Consider the following 19474-nt stretch of genomic DNA (forward strand, 5'->3'; position numbering starts at 1 on the left):
GTCCGTGCGGCTCCCGGGGCGCTCCAGAGTGACGTCAGGGCGCCCCACGCACATGGATGACGTGCTCGCATGGCACGTCATCCATGCGCATGGGGCGCTCTGACGTCACTCTGGAGCGCCCCGGGAGCCGCGCGGACTGTAAGTATACCGCTCCCTCGCTCCTACTATGGCAACCAGGACTTTAATAGCGTCCTGGGTACCATAGTAACACTGAACGCATTTTGAAGACGGATCCGTCTTCAAATGCTTTCAGTACACTTGCGTTTTTCCAGATCCGGCGTGTAATTCCGGCAAGTGGAGTACACGCCGAATCCGGACAACGCAAGTGTGAAAGAGGCCTAACAGACCATGTAAAAAGGCCTTAAAGTGTAACTGTCAATGCAGTTTGTTTTTAACATAGTGTAGGGACAGGGATGTTAAACATTTTTGTGATATACTTTATTAGGTAAAGATGTTTCTTTCTACTATAAAACAGTCTGTTTAGCAAAGCTCTAACTAAGCGTTACTAAGTATTATCTGTCTTCAGTCTTCAAGTGCTGAAGATGCTTTTGTGTAACATGTCAGATAGTCAGGGTGATGGGCAGTGACGGGGAACATGTATATAGTCAGGGGACTGGGTCAGGGACAAGGAGCGGCTGGAAACCTCTGCATGCCACACACAGGTGTCTTCAGCACTCAGCAGAATGCTGAAGACTGAAGACAGACTCTCCTTAGTAATGCTCAGATAGAGTTTTACTGAGAACACCCTTTACACCCTGCTTTCTAGTAGAAAAAAAATATTTCCCTAATAAAGTATCTTAAAGGAAATAAGTCACCAAAATGTATCTGCCAGTTGAAACCAGATAGTAACACACATCCTTTTATTCTAATCTTGTAATGACCGGCGTCACGCAGAGGGAGGGAAAAGGGAAGGCCCTGCCAGAGGGAGAGGGAAAGGTGGTGACCCCTGACTCACCTTGCGGCTGGCACCTGACTGCCCTGACGTCCCTAGACGGGTTCCTCACCCGTACGCCGATCACGTGCCTAAACCCTGGCTTTCGCTAAGATGAGCCCTATGTAGTGAACGGGGCGGTGGGATCACTAGTCCGCACCACTGACACTAAGTGGAAAACACCAAGGAGAGGACAGACAATACAGACAAACATATAATCCCAGGTGGGCGACAACAGCGGACAACAAAAGCCCAACAGGGATCCGGAGGGTAACGTTCTGGAACAACAACCAGGGAACGCAGCAACACAGCTCCAGTGGGTCAGTATAGAAGTCCAGGCAGGAAGCTCTATATCTGGCAACCAGAGAAGTGGGAGAGGGGAATATAAGGAGGTTGGGAGTGGCAGACAAGAAACAGCTGAGGAGGAGAAGCTACGGATCCCTGAGTGAGCCAAAAAGGGTTGCAAAGCAAACCCAGAAAGCTACCATAAAGAAACAGCCCTATCTTTCTACATAGAGCGCGCAGCCACCCGCTGCGACTTCCTGACCCCAAGTGTAACGGAGTCAGGCGTGGTTCTTGACACCCTTGTGACAAATCTTTTTTATTTTCTGATTGTAGATTTTTTATTTTATTTCCTGATTATTACTATGCGGGCTGCCATCTTGCCTGAACTGTTCTTAACAGCATTGACACAGCAATAAAAAAAATGCTTTATGGCAGCCCCATGGGTGATAGACCCTATTGACTTCTATTGGAGAGTTTTTTGCTGTGTGCCCTGTGCCGAGGTCATTGTACAAGGAAATAATAGATAAGATTTGTCAATAACTTATTGTGAATGGTGGTCTTAAGGGCCCTTTACATGAGTAGAAAATTGAACATATCGTCGCTAACAAGCGTTCATAGTAACGGTCATTAGCGATAATCTGGAGGTGTAAATGTAGCGTTGATTATCTGATGAACGAGACAAAATGCTTGTTCATTGGGTAGTTGAATCGTTTGTGCAACACAACAAATCCTTGTTTCCCGGTGGCAGATTGTGCTGTGTAAACAGGATCTGCTGCCGGGAAACAACGAGTCTGTATGGGGAAGAGCGATGGCATTAGTGATCACTCCTCCCCATTCTCTGGAGGAGCTGGAGGAGATCGCTGCATGTAAATACAGCAGTCTCCTCCACTAAAAATTAGCTTGTACATCGTCCCGTGTAAAGGGGCTTTTAACTATACACAGAGATTATATCATTACAGGCAGGATTAGAATTGCAGTAAAGTAATCTGTATGAACCGAGAAGTGGCACCAAGTATTAGACATAATGGCCAGTGTAAAAACTGCAGGATTTTTGTTTAGTTTAAATATAAAAAGTGACATGGAAAATTAAAAATAACATAATAAAAAATTATTTAAAAATATGTTAAATATAAGAAAGTGATTTAAACAGCAGGTCATTTTCTGATGACCCATTTCCTTTAAAAATCCCTGTCCCTACACTATTTCAACGAGGGTCAGCCGGCACTCCGTTTGTAGGCGTGGTGCACGTGTCCAGGGCCGAAGTCCAAGTACAAGTGAACGAAAGAAAAGACCGGCACTCACTTTATCTTCAAAGGTTTTTTTCTTTTTATTCGCCACGCATAGAAATATTCGGTGACGCGCGTTTCGGCTCTATAGCGAGCCTTTCTCAAACCAATGGCATATAACAAAGTCATACAATACAGGTGATTTAAATAGACCGCCACAGCGGAAATGACATCATGTAGTCATGGTGATTTAGACCAACAAAATAGAAAAAAATAAAAAAGAAAAGAGAAAAAGCAAAGGGGGAGGGAACAAAAGAAAAAGGAAAACACAAGGTAACAATTTAACTAATCAGATACACGTGAGAAACAGCCCAATCGCAACAGCATCAATGAAAATGTAGCAATCCTGAATTCTTATGAAGTTCTCTAGATATTCGTACTAGCTTGCAATTCAGATGATGCGGTTGGGGGGTTCCTCACGTTCTCTGTGAAATACAAAAGAATAATAAAGTATAAGTTTAACATACATATAAAAAAACAGACATCTACAGAAGCTATGGAGATCGTACTCCCGGTTTAACCCCATGGGTTCCAGTGTCTGAAGTGTATGAATCCAATAGGATTCACGCTTCTTTAGCATTTTTAAACGATTACCACCTCTGCGAGGTTGTTGTACCTGCTCAATGATTTGAAAGCGCAATTGCGCAATATTGTGCTTACAGCGATCAAAGTGGTGAGGGACGGGTAGGAGTAAATTATTTTTTCTAATAGTGGACTTATGCTTAGAAAAGCGGTCCTTCATGCGCATGGATGTTTCACCTATATATAACAGTCCACAAGGACACTTAAGTAGATATATGATGAAAGCTGCTATTGCATGTGAAAAAGCCTCGAACTGGAAAGCGCTTGCCTGTATGGGGATGCGTAAAATATTCCCCTTTAATAACACTTGAACAGTGTATACACCCTAGACAAGGGAATGTACCCTTTCTAGGAGTTGATAAAGTCTTCTGTCGCTTCTCAGTTTGAGTACTACCCACATCCGCCCTCACCACCATATCGCGAATATTTTTGTTACGTTTATAACACAATAATGGAGGATTTTTAAATTCCTCAATCGAGGGATAAGCCCTAGTCAAGATGTTCCAGTGCTTAGAAAAAATAAATCGACACCTATTGACCCATGGGTGGAACTTAGTGACAAACGGTATACGTGACCCCCTGGACTCCTGTTTAGGAGTCAAGGAGGTAATCCTACTCCTCTCACTATCCAGCAGTGCTGTGGGATATCCTCTGTTCTCGAATCTCATAGACATTTCATCAAGGCGTTTTTCTCTTACTTCAGTATTAGAAACAATCCTACGTACCCTTTGAAATTGGGAATGGGGTAATGCTTTTTTTACTGTGGACGGATGATAGCTTGAGAAATGGAGAAGAGAATTTTTGTCGGTATTCTTGATATACAAATCAGTCACAATTGACCCACCTGTACCCTTAATAACCAGGGTATCCAAAAAATTGATCTCATGATCACTATAATGTAAAGTGAACTGCAACTCGGGCCAAATTGAATTCAAGAATTCTGAAAAGGCACGAAGGGATCGAATGCCGCCCCGCCATACACAAAACACGTCATCGACGAATCTTCGCCAAAAAATACAATGAATTTTAAACAGATCATTGGTGTAAATATATTGTCTTCAAACCATGACATGTATGAATTTGCATATGGCGGTGCGGCATTCGAGCCCATCGCGGTCCCACAGCACTGCTGGTAGTAGGTGTCCTGAAATAAAAAATAATTTTCAGTTAAAATGATTTCAAGAAGTTTCAGAAAAAATTCTTTGGCACCTTCACTGTAAGAGGAGAGGGATAGAAGCCACTCTACAGCCCGTATACCCTTCCAGTGAACAATAGAAGTGTACAGAGAACAAACATCGAAGGTTACTAACAAATCATCATCCTGCAACACCAGGGTCCCAACTTCACGTAAAAATTGATTCGTATCAAGCAGGAAAGACGGCATATTTTTAGTTAGGGGTGTCATAACCTTTTCAAGCAAAATAGCTGGCGGAGACAGGATAGAGTCAGTTAGGGCCACAATGGGCCGACCCGGTGGCTGAGACAAAGATTTGTGCACTTTGGGCAGTGTATAAAACACTGGTGTTACAGGATGATGATTAATAGATATTCCCCCAATTTGGGGTCAATAATCTTCTGTGAAGTGAATATATCAACCAAAGTACACAATTTCTTTTTAATAATGTATACCGGATCGCCGTCCAAAGGACGATATACATCGATATTGGCCAACTGGCCCAAGATCTCACTGACGTAATACTCCTTAGTCCATAAGGACAAGAGCACCCCCCTTGTCTGCAGGCTTGAAAATCAGGCTATCGTCCCCCAATAAGTTATCGACAGCCTGCCTTTCAAGGCGCGACAAGTTGTGGTTTACATGAAATCCACTCTGCCGTATCTCCTGTAAAGACTTTGACATGTCACGTTGGACCAATAAAATAAACGTTTCAACAGGATGATAGCACTTAGGTGGTTGAAAGTGACTCTTGGTTCTCAGTCCAAAATCCTTCAACGATAAGCAAGTGTCACTGGTGGTTGCTGTGATTGCGCTCTTTTCAACATTAGTGGACTGCAGACCCGAGAAGTGTGCCTTAAGTCGAAGACTTCTAAAGAAGCGCTGGCAGTCCATGTCAAACTCAAAACTATCAAGCGGACTAGTGGGACAAAATGATAGTCCCTTCTCCAGTACCTGCAACTGAAGAGGACTTAAACTTTTAGAGGATATATTGAAAATTAAAGTTTCATCTCTACCTGAGAGCGTGTTGTTCGCGGTGCGTCGATGCCCCCGATAATGGCGTCCTGCTCGTCTGGTATTTTTCTTTGTTGAGGTCTTTGTCTCCTTCTGCCTAAAAAAGGTGCACGCGGAGGTCCAATGGTGGAATCACTTCCCGATCCGGATGACATCGAGGTTCCCCGACGTTGCTGCCTGGTGAATAAAGGTATGGCTGTGCCAGATAGATCTTGCCATTTGTATACACGTTTATTCTGATAGTCCTCAGAGTCTCTGATAAATTTTTGGCGTTTAGTGCTTTCTATCTCCCTTTTCAGGTCAGCGCCAATTTTTTCCACTTTAGATTTGAGAGTAATCAATTCCTCAGCTGGTAAGGCATCCTTCAGTTGCATCTCAATGGTGGCAATTTTCTGCCTGCTAGTCATGATAGCTTCCGTCAGATATTCGATGGTTAATACCATCAAGTCCATGGAACACTTATTTAGAATATTTGAGAAGTTAGTGCAGTACTCAATGTTGTCACAAAAAAACGTAGGTCTCAAATGGACTCGCAATCCACGTGGGATACGGTGCAAGCGGCAATATTCAGCGAGTGTAGATACATGTAGTTCCCAGGAGGTTAATCTCCTCACCTCCTTTTCAAGTTCTCTCCCTCGATACTCCGTGGGAGGTATTTTAAGAAAGTCCACATTAGCGGTCACACCGGACACGATCTCCCGTGCCCGCTCTTCCGTATAGGAGAATGAAGCCATGTAGAAAATACACAGGTGCTCGCGCTGAAAAGAACTGCAATATTTCAACGAGGGTCAGCCGGCACTCCGTTTGTAGGCGTGGTGCACGTGTCCAGGGCCGAAGTCCAAGTACAAGTGAACGAAAGAAAAGACCGGCACTCACTTTATCTTCAAAGGTTTTTTTTCTTTTTATTCGCCACGCATAGAAATATTCGGTGACGCGCGTTTCGGCTCTATAGCGAGCCTTTCTCAAACCAATGGCATATAACAAAGTCATACAATACAGGTGATTTAAATAGACCGCCACAGCGGAAATGACATCATGTAGTCATGGTGATTTAGACCAACAAAATAGAAAAAAATAAAAAAGAAAAGAGAAAAAGTAAAAGGGGAGGGAACAAAAGAAAAGGGAAAACACAAGGTAACAATTTAACTAATCAGATACACGTGAGAAACAGCCCAATCGCAACAGCATCAATGAAAATGTAGCAATCCTGAATTCTTATGACGTGGATTGCGAGTCCATTTGAGACCTACGTTTTTTTGTGACAACATTGAGTACTGCACTAACTTCTCAAATATTCTAAATAAGTGTTCCATGGACTTGATGGTATTAACCATCGAATATCTGACGGAAGCTATCATGACTAGCAGGCAGAAAATTGCCACCATTGAGATGCAACTGAAGGATGCCTTACCAGCTGAGGAATTGATTACTCTCAAATCTAAAGTGGAAAAAATTGGCGCTGACCTGAAAAGGGAGATAGAAAGCACTAAACGCCAAAAATTTATCAGAGACTCTGAGGACTATCAGAATAAACGTGTATACAAATGGCAAGATCTATCTGGCACAGCCATACCTCTATTCACCAGGCAGCAACGTCGGGGAACCTCGATGTCATCCGAATCGGGAAGTGATTCCACCATGGGACCTCCGCGTGCACCTTTTTTAGGCAGAAGGAGACAAAGACCTCAACAAAGAAAAACACCAGACGAGCAGGACGCCATTATCGGGGGCATCGACGCACCGCGAATAACACGCTCTCAGGTAGAGATGAAACCTTAATTTTCAATATATCCTCTAAAAGCTTTAAGTCCTCTTCAGTTGCAGGTACTGGAGAAGGGACTATCATTTTGTCCTACTAGTCTGCTTGATAGTTTTGAAGTTTGACATGGACTGCCAGCGCTTCTTTAGAATCTTCGACTTAAGGCACACTTCTCAGGGTCTGCAGTCCACTAATGTTGAAAAAGAGCGCAATCACAGCAACCACCAGTGACACTTGCTTATCAGTTGAAGGATTTTGGACTGAGAACCAAGAGTCACTTTCAACCACCTAAGTGCTATCATCCTGTTGAAACGTTTATTTTATTGGTCCAACGTGACATGTCAAAGTCTTTACAGGAGATACGGCAGAGTGGATTTCATGTAAACCACAACTTGTCGCGCCTTGAAAAGGCAGGCTGTCGATAACTTATTGGGGGACGATAGCCTGATTTTCAAGCCTGCAGACAAGGGGGGTGCTCTTGTCCTTATGGATAAGGAGTATTATGTCAGTGAGATTTGGGCCAGTTGGCCAATATCGATGTATATCGTCCTTTGGACGGCGATCCGGTATACATTATTAAAAAGAAATTGTGTACTTTGGTTGATATATTCACTTCACAGAAGATTATTGACCCCAAATTGGGGGAATATCTAGTTAATCATCATCCTGTAACACCAGTGTTTTATACACTGCCCAAAGTGCACAAATCTTTGTCTCAAGCCACCGGGTCGGCCCATTGTGGCCCTAACTGACTCTATCCTGTCTCCGCCAGCTATTTTGCTTGAAAAGGTTATGACACCCCTAACTAAAAATATGCCGTCTTTCCTGCTTGATACGAATCAATTTTTACGTGAAGTTGGGACCCTGGTGTTGCAGGATGATGATTTAGTTAGTAACCTTCGATGTTTGTTCTCTGTACACTTCTATTGTTCACTGGAAGGGTATACGGGCTGTAGAGTGGCTTCTATCCTCTCCTCTTACAGTGAAGGTGCCAAAGAATTTTTCCTGAAACTTCTTGAAATCATTTTAACTGAAAATTATTTTTTATTTCAGGACACCTACTACCAGCAGTGCTGTGGGACCGCGATGGGCTCGAATGCCGCACCGCCATATGCAAATTCATACATGTCATGGTTTGAAGACAAGTATATTTACACCAATGATCTGTTTAAAATTCATTGTATTTTTTGGCGAAGATTCGTCGATGACGTGTTTTGTGTATGGCGGGGCGGCATTCGATCCCTTCGTGCCTTTTCAGAATTCTTGAATTCAATTTGGCCCGAGCTGCAGTTCACTTTACATTATAGTGATCATGAGATCAATTTTTTAGACACCCTGGTCATTAAGGGTGCAGGTGGGTCAATTGTGACTGATTTGTATATCAAAAATACCGACAAAAATTCTCTTCTCCATTTCTCAAGCTATCATCCGTCCACAGTAAAAAAAGCATTACCCCATTCCCAATTTCAAAGGGTACGTAGGATTGTTTCTAATACTGAAGTGAAAGAAAAACGCCTTGATGAAATGTCTATGAGATTCGAGAATAGAGGATATCCCACAGCACTGCTGAATAGTGAGTGGAGTAGGGCTACCTCCTTGACTCCCTAAACAAGAGTCCAGGGGGTCACGTATACCGTTTGTCACTAAGTTCCACCCATGGGTCAATAGGTGTCGATTTATTTTTTCTAAGCACTGGAACATCTTGACTAGGGCTTATCCCTCGATTGAGGAATTTAAAAATCCTCCATTATTGTGTTATAAACGTAACAAAAATATTCGCGATATGGTGGTGAGGGCGGATGTGGGCAGTACTCAAACTGAGAAGCGACAGAAGACTTTATCAACTCCTAGAAAGGGTACATTCCCTTGTCTAGGGTGTATACACTGTTCAAGTGTTATTAAAGGGGAATATTTTACGCATCCCCATACAGGCAAGCGCTTTCCAGTTCGAGGCTTTTTCACATGCAATAGCAGCTTTCATCATATATCTACTTAAGTGTCCTTGTGGACTGTTATATATAGGTGAAACATCCATGCGCATGAAGGACCGCTTTTCTAAGCATAAGTCCACTATTAGAAAAAATAATTTACTCCTACCCGTCCCTCATCACTTTGATCGCTGTAAGCACAATATTGCGCAATTGCGCTTTCAAATCATTGAGCAGGTACAACAACCTCGCAGAGGTGGTAATCGTTTAAAAATGCTAAAGAAGCGTGAATCCTATTGGATTCATACACTTCAGACACTGGAACCCATGGGGTTAAACCGGGAGTACGATCTCCATAGCTTTCTGTAGATGTCTGTTTTTTTATATGTATGTTAAACTTATACTTTATTATTCTTTTATATTTCACAGAGAACGTGAGGAACCCCCCAACCGCATCATCTGAATTGCAAGCTAGTATGAATATCTAGAGAACGTCATAAGAATTCAGGATTGCTACATTTCATTGATGCTGTTGCGATTGGGCTGTTTCTCACGTGTATCTGATTAGTTAAATTGTTACCTTGTGTTTTCCCTTTTCTTTTGTTCCCTCCCCTTTTACTTTTCTCTTTTCTTTTTTATTTTTTTCTATTTTGTTGGTCTAAATCACCATGACTACATGATGTCATTTCCGCTGTGGCGGTCTATTTAAATCACCTGTATTGTATGACTTTGTTATATGCCATTGGTTTGAGAAAGGCTCGCTATAGAGCCGAAACGCGCGTCACCGAATATTTCTATGCGTGGCGAATAAAAAGAAAAAAACCTTTGAAGATAAAGTGAGTGCCGGTCTTTTCTTTCGTTCACTTGTCCCTACACTATCTTAAAAATAAACTGAAATGACAGGTACACTTTAAGATACTTAGTGAGGGGCATTTACTAAAATTTATCATTTACTAAAGTTTGCCATTTTTGTTGTGCAAAAAAGTCACAGATTATGGTGCGTAACATATTTGCGTCATGTTTGTGACTTTTTGAGCTTTAAAAAAAAAAAAATTAAAGTGGTGAGAAAAGGGTTAGGAATAGCAGGAGAGCTGTGTCTCGCACGGCCAGCTGGATTTACTATAATTTACGCCAGAAACTGGCATAAGTTATAGCTGAAGTCTTTGCCAGCCCCTAGCTAGTGTAGACTTGAGTTTCTGGCGCACAGACTGCCAGAGAAGCCACTTATTTATTAAAGGGATTATTCCATGACAAAAGTAACAAATGATAATTTGATATCATATAGTACATGACAATCTAAAGGTAGAACCAGCTCTGTACATCACATAGATCCAGAGATCTGCCTATTCGGGGGCATGCACTTTCTCAGGGGTGTGTCCTTTCCACTGCAGCTGCTGGCAGAGGAAGGATGGAAATGAGCATGTGCCTCCATCTCAGTGAGCAGGACACAGAAATTAGAAAAAGAACAAACAGCAGGTGTCAGATAGATTTCAGTGAATCAGTGGCGTAGCGTGGGTTGCCAGCACCCGGGGCAAGCCAAAAATTGCGCCCCCCCCCCGCGCCTACCCCAGGCACGCCACTTTTAACAGATACTGTAGTAGATCACTAGCAGTCCTATGTAACACCTCAGATAACACAGAGATAACTCTCTGAGTACAGATAATGTAGTAGATGGGTGTGAGCCCCCAGAATTCAGAACACACACAGTGTGACCTGAAGTCTGGGGCCAGAATGCGGCAGTATGGGCCAAATTCTCAATCTTCTCCCCCAACCCTACCATGAAACAGATATGTGGATGGACATTATTATTACAGTAGAATACCGCACCATACCTGTTACATCCAGTGACGTCTCCTGTGATGTAGACTCTCCTCGACGTCTTCATTCAGAGATAAGACCGCCATGATAACTTCTTTCAGCCGCTTCTCGTCTCTGCAGAGTTTCACCGAAAAAAATTTAGGTTCCTCACTTTACTATCATGCTCTCCTTCCTGGTGTCTCAACACTGTCATCCTGCTGCCCCCCAATACTGAGCTAGAGCCATACAGATAGCTTTCATTCCCCATAATATTATTCCCCCTGTATATTATAATGGCCCCCTCTTTATTATTAATGTACTGGCCCCCTCTTTAATAACAAAGAGGGGGCCATTATATTAGCAAAGAGGGGGCCAGTACATTAATAATAAAGAGGGGCCATTACATTAATAATAAAGAGGGGGTCATTATATTAATAATAAAGAGGGGGCAATTATATTAATAACAAAGAGGGGGCCATTACATTAACAACAAAGAGGGGGTCATTATATTAATAATAAAGAGGGGGTCATTACATTAATAACAAAGAGGGGGCCATTATATTAATAATAAAGAGGGGGTCATTACATTAATAACAAAGAGGGGGCCATTGCATTAATGATAAAGAGGGGGCCATTACATTAATAACAAAGAGGGGGCCATTATATTAATAATAAAGAGGGGGTCATTACATTAATAACAAAGAGGGGGTCATTACATTAATAACAAAGAGGGGGTCATTACATTAATAACAAAGAGGGGGCCATTATATTAATAATAAAGAGGGGGCCAGTACATTAATAACAAAGAGGGGGTCATTACATTAATAACAAAGAGGGGGTCATTACATTAATAATGAAGAGGGGGTCATTACATTAATAGTAATAATGTACTGGCCCCCTCTTTATTATTAATATAATGGCCCCTTTTTTATTAATAATGTACTGGCCCCCTCTTTGCTCATGTAATGTCCCCCTCTTTGTTATTAATGTACCTGCCCCCTCTTTGCTAATATAATGTCCCCCTCTTATTACTGTGCCAATGCCATAGCCTTTCTGCTCCAGTCCTCTCCCACCCCCCATACTGCCCCCAGAGCCTCTGCAATTAGGTAAGGTAACATAAAAAAAAAATACTTACCTATCTCCATCCCCGCCGCAGGCGGTCACGAACGCCTCACTGTGCCTTCCTGCGCCGCGTCATCGCGTCATCTCGCGAGACCCGACGCAGGAGGTCACAGTGAGGTTATCGTGACCGAGTCCTGCATCGCTCTACTGCCTTATAGGCTGCAGGCCACTAGGCCTGAAGCCTATGGGGCATAACAGAGGGGACGGGAGCCATAGGCTCCCGTAGCCCTCATTGAAATTTCGGCTGCCTGGCGCCCCCTGCAATTTGGCGCCCGGGGCAACGGCCCCTCCGGCCCCCCCCACGCTACGCCCCTGCTCAGTGAATAACTCAGTGACTATACCAAATTTTTAATTACATGCAGTTACAAAAGTATTGAACTCAAGATGCTGGTTTGAAAAATGTAGAATATTTTTCGTGGGACAACCCCAGGCAGCTCCCTCTTAATAAAATAGGCACATCTCATTCTGGCGCACAGGGATCAAGACTGGTGAATGGGAACGCCCGTTTTGATAAATGTCTCTTACCCTAAGTTCACACCTGAGCGTTTTACAGCGCGTTCAAACACGCTGTAAAACGCTCAACACATGAAAACCAATGCTTCCCTATGGGAATGGTTCTCACCTGGGCGTTTTACAGCGCGTACGATCGCGCTGTAAAACGCCCAACGCATAATCAAGTACTTGAGCTTCTTTGGGGCGTTTTGACGCGCGTTTGTGGCCATAGGACACGGCAGTCAATCACACAAACGCGCGTCAAACGCGCGTTTACTATTACAAAAAACGCGCATAAAAACGCGCGACAAAAACGCGCGACAAAAACGCGCGTGAAACGCGCGTTTGAGAAACGCTCAGGTGTGAAAGCAGGGTCAATGTGCTTCCCCTTGAGTTTAGGGGCTCATGCACACGAACGTATATTCTTCCCGTGTCCATTCCATTTTTTTGCTGACCGCATATGGAACCTTTGACTTCAATGGGTCCGCAAAAAAAATGGAAGTTACTCCGTGTGCATTCCGTTTCCGTATGTCCGTATTTCTGTTCTGCAAAAAAATAGAACATGTCCTATTATTGTCCGCATTACGGACAAGGATAGGACTGTTCTATTAGGGGCCAGCTGTTCCGTTCTGCAAAATACGGAATGCACAACAATGTCATCTGTATTTTTTGCGGATACGTTTTTTGCGGACCACAAAATACATACGGTTGTGTGCATGAGCCCTAAGGCCTAACAACCATGGAGGTCGGAGCATGAAGACTCAGCTCCCATAGGCAGAGGGCAATATGGTCATAGCTCTTGAGACTTTTACCAGAACTTTATTTCATTACGATTAATTATGAGAAGTCCAAAATGAATCAATCAGGAGAAATGGCAGGCAAGTGTAGACACAGCGTGCTCCTCTACTGTATTTTTATATGACAGTTTTATTTTGTTACTACAGTTCAAGCAAATCTTGGCAAACTCTCACTCAAAATAGACAATGTAAAATAATAATTAATGACTAAGCCCTCTACAATACCTATTAGAGAAAGTGGCTGTAAATAAATGACAAACCCAATGCACAGCCCCACACCGATTAATTAAAAATATATTTTAAGTACACTGACTCAGTGCAAGCGAATAATCATGTAGCATCACTTTATTTTTTATTTTTTATGAAATGTATTTTAACCTGTCCTGCCTCTGTGTTAGGGCTCATGCACACCACCGCATGTATTTTGCGGTCTGCAAAACACTTGTAGCGTCCCACATTTGTGTAAAAGGGACACTTTGAACATCTGCCTATTTATGTATGTATTTGCATTGTATGGTATTTCCTATTATCAGGCTGGCATTGTCATTTCACCCATTCGCCCCTAGGTGGTGCTGGCACCACATAATATATATAGCTGGGGTGTGTCTAGAAGAGAGAAGAACAGGAAGTGAGGTTATGTTAGAGTCAGAGTGAGAGAGTAGAAGCAAGTTCATGGAGGAGAGAAACAGGCCTAAATCAACATGTAGCTGTTTTCCTTTCTTCTGGGCCCTGATCAAGCCTGGAGAAGACAAATACAGCAACCAAGCACCAGACAGTGAGTCTATGTCTAAATATGAAGTAAGCCTAGTGAGGGTTACAGCTGAATCTAGCCTATGGACCTCATTAGCACAAGTGCCTGAGAGCAACTTTCCAAGTGTCGGGACACAAATGGATAATTATGGGGCAGAATTGTCTGTATTCACTAGAAGCCTTCCGGGATATAGTGGAAGCCTAAAAACCTGATTACTTCAATAGAGCATCCTACAAATAATGTAGCAGAAGACTGATGCCTGCCCCAAGTGAGAACTCCCTTATTGGATAGCTCAAGATAAGTAGAAAGCAGCATATTTAGTACCAGAGTGCTATAGTTAGGACTTAGAATAATTACAGAAGTCTTGCCTGTAAAGTGTCAACCCTAAAGAGAAAACTCCTCAACTGACAATTGCCTAAACCTGATAAGTGGAATACAATTGTACTTATTTCTGAGTCATCACTTATGCCATATGAATGCACTTTATTGATGGACTGTAACATCTTCCTTGAGACTATTGATTCAAGTAAATGTTCAATTGTTTAACAACTCTTCATTACTACTACTACACTCAACATTTACACCTTGCGGTGCTGGCATCATGAACACAGGGGCCCAGCCACCAAAACACCTTAAACACCTATACCATCAAGGGCACCTTCCATCTGGCTGGTGTTCCCTGCAATAGAGAGTGCCCCAGAGGATTTAGTGCTGTCTTACTCATCACTGCACGCCGGCCCTGCTAACCGTGAGTACATGAACTACTACCCTCATCTGCTCTGTGATGTCCATTTTACTTTTGTTTTTTTTGCGTATCCATTGTAACAATATCTATCCTTGTCCACAAAATGGACAAGAATAGGACATGCTCTATTTTTTTTACGGAACAGACTTGAGGACAGATACGGAATGCAGTCATTTCAGGTTTTTTTTGCGGCCCTATTGAAATGAATTGTCCTGCATACGGAACAAAAAAAACGGAACAAACACAGACAAAAAATACGTTTGTGTGCATGAGCCCTTAGGGTCTTTTATGACCATCACAGTCGTAATATGGACACAGTTTAGCGTCCATGTAATGGCAATGCAATTAGAGATGAGCGAATCGAAGCTGACGAAGTGGAATTCGTTTAGAATTTCAGGAAAAATTCAATTCGCTACAAATACGAATTTCCTCACGCTTTGTGGCAACGAATCGCAATTTTCCTAAAATGGTGGCTTCACGTGTGAGGACTGAGGACATGGGGCATAGAACTCTGGGAAGGCGGGATCACCCAGATTAACATGGCTGCATGCAGCCAATCAGCATCCAGCCAGCCCTGTGATGTCACAGCCCTATAAATACGGCAGCCATTTTAGATTCTGCCATTTTCCAGCATTCAGAGTGCAGGGACAGATGTGTGAAGGCACAGAAAAGACAGAAAAAACGATTTATAAGTGCAAGGAAAGGATAGAGAATCAAAGCATCTTAGTGCAGGGAGAGATGACAGGAGGTGCTAGGGACATTGATAGGAAAGTGATTTACAAGTGCAGTGAACAATTATTTGGGGATCTAAATAGCCATTAGACAGCTCTTTCATTCCAGCTTTTTGTTATTGGGCTGCAAGTGTTATGTTAATAAGCCCTTAGAGGCTTATATCTTAGTATCTTATTTAGTACTACAAGAAAAATATATATACATTTCACTTCTGCAGTTATTTCTGGTGAAAGCTTATAGGGGCGTATTTCAATAACAAAGAAAAATATATACGCACGTCACTCTTTATTTTTTTTTCTGGTCAAAGCGTATAGTGGCCTATTTCAGTCCAACAAGAAAAATATATTCTCAGGTCACTTCTGCAGTTATTTCTGGTGAAATTGTATTTCAGTACTGCAAGAAATATATATATACGCACTTCAATCCTTAATTGTTTTCTGGTCAAAGCGTATAGTGGCCAATTTCAGTGCAACAAGAAATATATATTCTCCGTTTACTGCTGCAGTTATTTCTGGTGAAAGCATTTAGGGGCGTATTTCAGTACTGCAAACAAAATATATTCTCACTTCACTGTTGCAGTTATATCTGGTAAAGCCTTTACTGGCGTATTGCAGTAGAAAAGGAAATATACATTCGCCATTCGCTGGTGCGCTTACTTGTAGAAAAACCTTTATTGACGTATATCATTAGAAAAATAAATATACATTCGCCATTCGTTCCTGCACTTTTATCTTGAAAAACCTTTAGTGATGTATATCAGTAGAAAATGAAATATACATTCGCTATTCGCTGCTGCACTTACATCTTGAAAACCTTTATTGACATATCAGTAGAAAAATTAAAATATATTCAGCGTTCACTGTTGCAGTTATATGTGGTAAAGCCTTTAGTGGCGTATTTCAGTAGAAAAATAAAGATATATTCAGCATTCAGCACTGCACTTTTATGTGGGAAAGTCCTTTTTGCGGTATGGACCGAATTACGTTGTGGTGAAATTTTGTATTTATGTTTCACACACTGCACGCTTACGTGACGACATCCTTAAGAGCAGCACACCAATACAGGTGAATACACTATTCACACCAGCCCGCATCTATCTGCGGTATTGCTTACTGAACACTACGGGGACTTCTCTGCAGCACAGAAACAGCACGAGGACCGCGTCTCGCCCTTCCAGCACGGACCTACTTCCTCCGCTACGTCCCGTTCACTTCAGATCACTCCGCCACAGGCGCTATTGTTTTCATTAACCACCTCCCGTCTGCCCGTTGACTATAAACGTCCGGGAGGTGGATCTCTATCTCTGAATGGACCCGCAGCTTCAGAACGCAGAGAGAAGGTAGGGACAGTTCCCAGGTGTCCCTGCCTTCTAGATCGCTGTATACACAGCGCTTCCTTTCCCGGCCTGGCGGTCATGTGACCGCCGGGGCCGGGAGAGTGCAGGAGCTGTCGGGTCTTCTACAGACCTCGATCAGCCCTGCACTGAGGCTGTACAGCATTGTATAGTGCTGTTCAGCCACTCTGAGGGGTGTATTTCCCCGGTAAATGGGGCTACTATGTCAGCCCCAGTTACAGGAGAAATCAATAGTGGGGGGAAAAAAAAAAAAAAGTGAAGTTAAATGTCCCCCAAAGGTCTTGTATAACCTTATGGGGGACGCAAAGTGTAAGATAAAGAATAAAAAAAGAAAGTGTTAAAATAAAAAAAAGGTTTCACATGTTAAAAAAAAATTTAAAATCCCCAAGTAAGGAATTAAAAAAAATAGAAAAAAATGAATGAAATAGACATATTTTGCATTGTCGCGTCCGTGACTGTCAGCTCTATAAACATATCACATGATCCACCCAGTCTGATAAATACCATAAAAATAAAAAAAAATTCAAAAATAGCCATTAGTCACCTTACATCACAGAAAGTGCAACACCAAGTGATCAAAAAGGCGTATTTCCTACAAAATGGTACCAATAAAATCGTCATTTCATCCCTCAAAAATTGAGCTCCTACATAAGAAAATCGCTCAAAAAATTTAAAAAACTATAGCTTCCAGAACATGGACACATTAAAACATAATTTTTTTTTGTTTAAAAAAATGCTATTATTGTGTAAAACTTTAATAAATAAGAAAAATTATACATATTAGGTATCGCCACGTCCGTAACGATCTGTTCTATAAAAATGTCACATGACCTAACCCCTCAGGTGAACTCTGTAAAAATAAATAAATAATTAAAAACTGTGCTAAAACAACCAATTTTTTGGTCACCTTGCCCCATAAAGTGTTATAATGAATGATCAAAAAATCATAAGTACCCAAAAATGGTACCAATAAAAACGTCAACTCTTCCTGAAAAAAACGAGCCCCTGCACAAGACAATCGGCAGAAAAAAACATATGGCGTTCAGAAAATGGAGACACAACAACATAATTTTTTTCAAAAATGCTTTATTATGTAAAACTGAAACAAACAAAGAAAGTAGACATATTTGATATCATTGCGTCGTTAACAACCTGCTCTATAAAAATAGCACATGATCTACCATGTCAGATGAATGTTGTAAAAAACAAAAAATGAAAACAGTGCCAAAACAGCCATTTTTATGGTTACCTTGCCTCACAAAAAACGTAATATAGAGCAATTAAAAATCATATGTACCCCAAAATAGTACCAACAAAACTGGCACCTTATCCCCTAGTTTCCAAAATAGGGTCACTTTTTGGGAGTTTCTACTGTAAGGGTGCATCATGGGGGCTTCAAATGGGACAGTTAAGCAAATTCTGCCTTCCAAAAACCATATGGCGCTCTTTTTCTTCTGTCCCCTGCCGTGTGCCCTTAAATCAGTTTACGACCACATGTGGGGTGTTTCTGTAAACCGCAGAATCAGGGTAATAAATATTGAGTTTTGTTTGGCTGTTAACCCTCGATGTGTTAAAGAAAAAAATGGAACATCTGCCAAAAAAGTGAAATTTAAAAATTTGATCTCCATTTTCCTTTAATTCTTGTGGAACACCTAAAGGGTTGACAAAGTTTGCAAAATCAGTTTTAAGTAACATGAGGGGTGTAATTCATACAATGGGGTAATTTATGGGGGCTATCCACTATGTAAGCCCCACAAAGTGACTTCAGACCTGAACTGGTCCTTAAAAAGTGGGTTATGGCAATTTTCTAAAATTCTAAGCCTTCTAACGTCCTAAAAAAAATAAAATAACATTTACAAAATGATGCCAACATAAAGTAGACATATGGGGAATGTTAAGTAATAAATATTTTATGAGGTATCACTTTCTGTTTTAAAAGCAGAGAAATAGACATTTTAAAAATTGCGAATTTTAATTTTTTTTGTTAAATTTGGGATTTTTTCATAAATAAAGGTGAAATATATTGACTGAAATTTATGACTTTAATGAAGTACAATGTGTCACGAGAAAACAATCTCTGACTGGCTTGGATAAGTAAAAGCGTTCCAAAGCTATTACCACATAAAGTGACATGTCAGATTTGCAAAATTAGGCCTGGTCAGGAAGGGGGCAAATGGCCCGGATGTGAAGTGGTTAAACTGACAGCCTATAACCCTTTGTTGAAAAGCCTTTAGTGGCGTGCATACATGGAAAAATAAAAATATACTCAGCGTTCACTGTTGGTCCATCACCATGGTGATGGACCATGTGATGGACCATGTGATGAGCGCAGTGACATCACCAAAGGTCCTTTTCCTCCCAGGTCATCAAAGAAGAAGAAAGAAGAGAAGCCAGGCTGCGCAAACAAGTGGATGAGGTGAGTTAATTATTATTTTTTTAACCCCTCCTTCCCTATTTTACTAAGCATTCTGTATTAAGTTATAAGGGAAAATAATAAAATCTACACAACACCTAACCCAAACCTGAACTTCTGTGAAGAAGTCCGGGTTCGGGACTGGGTACCAAACATGCCGATTTTTCTTACGCGCGTGCAAAACGCATTAAAACGCTTTGTACTCGCGCGAAAAAATCGTGCATTTTCCCGTGACGCACCCGCATCCTATCCGGCCCTCACACGCAACGCCCATGTGAAAGAGTCCTAACTTTACACCCCCCCCCCCCCACC

The sequence above is a fragment of the Bufo gargarizans genome, chromosome 2 (assembly GCF_014858855.1).
Source record: "Bufo gargarizans isolate SCDJY-AF-19 chromosome 2, ASM1485885v1, whole genome shotgun sequence".
NCBI classification, from domain to species: domain Eukaryota; kingdom Metazoa; phylum Chordata; class Amphibia; order Anura; family Bufonidae; genus Bufo; species Bufo gargarizans.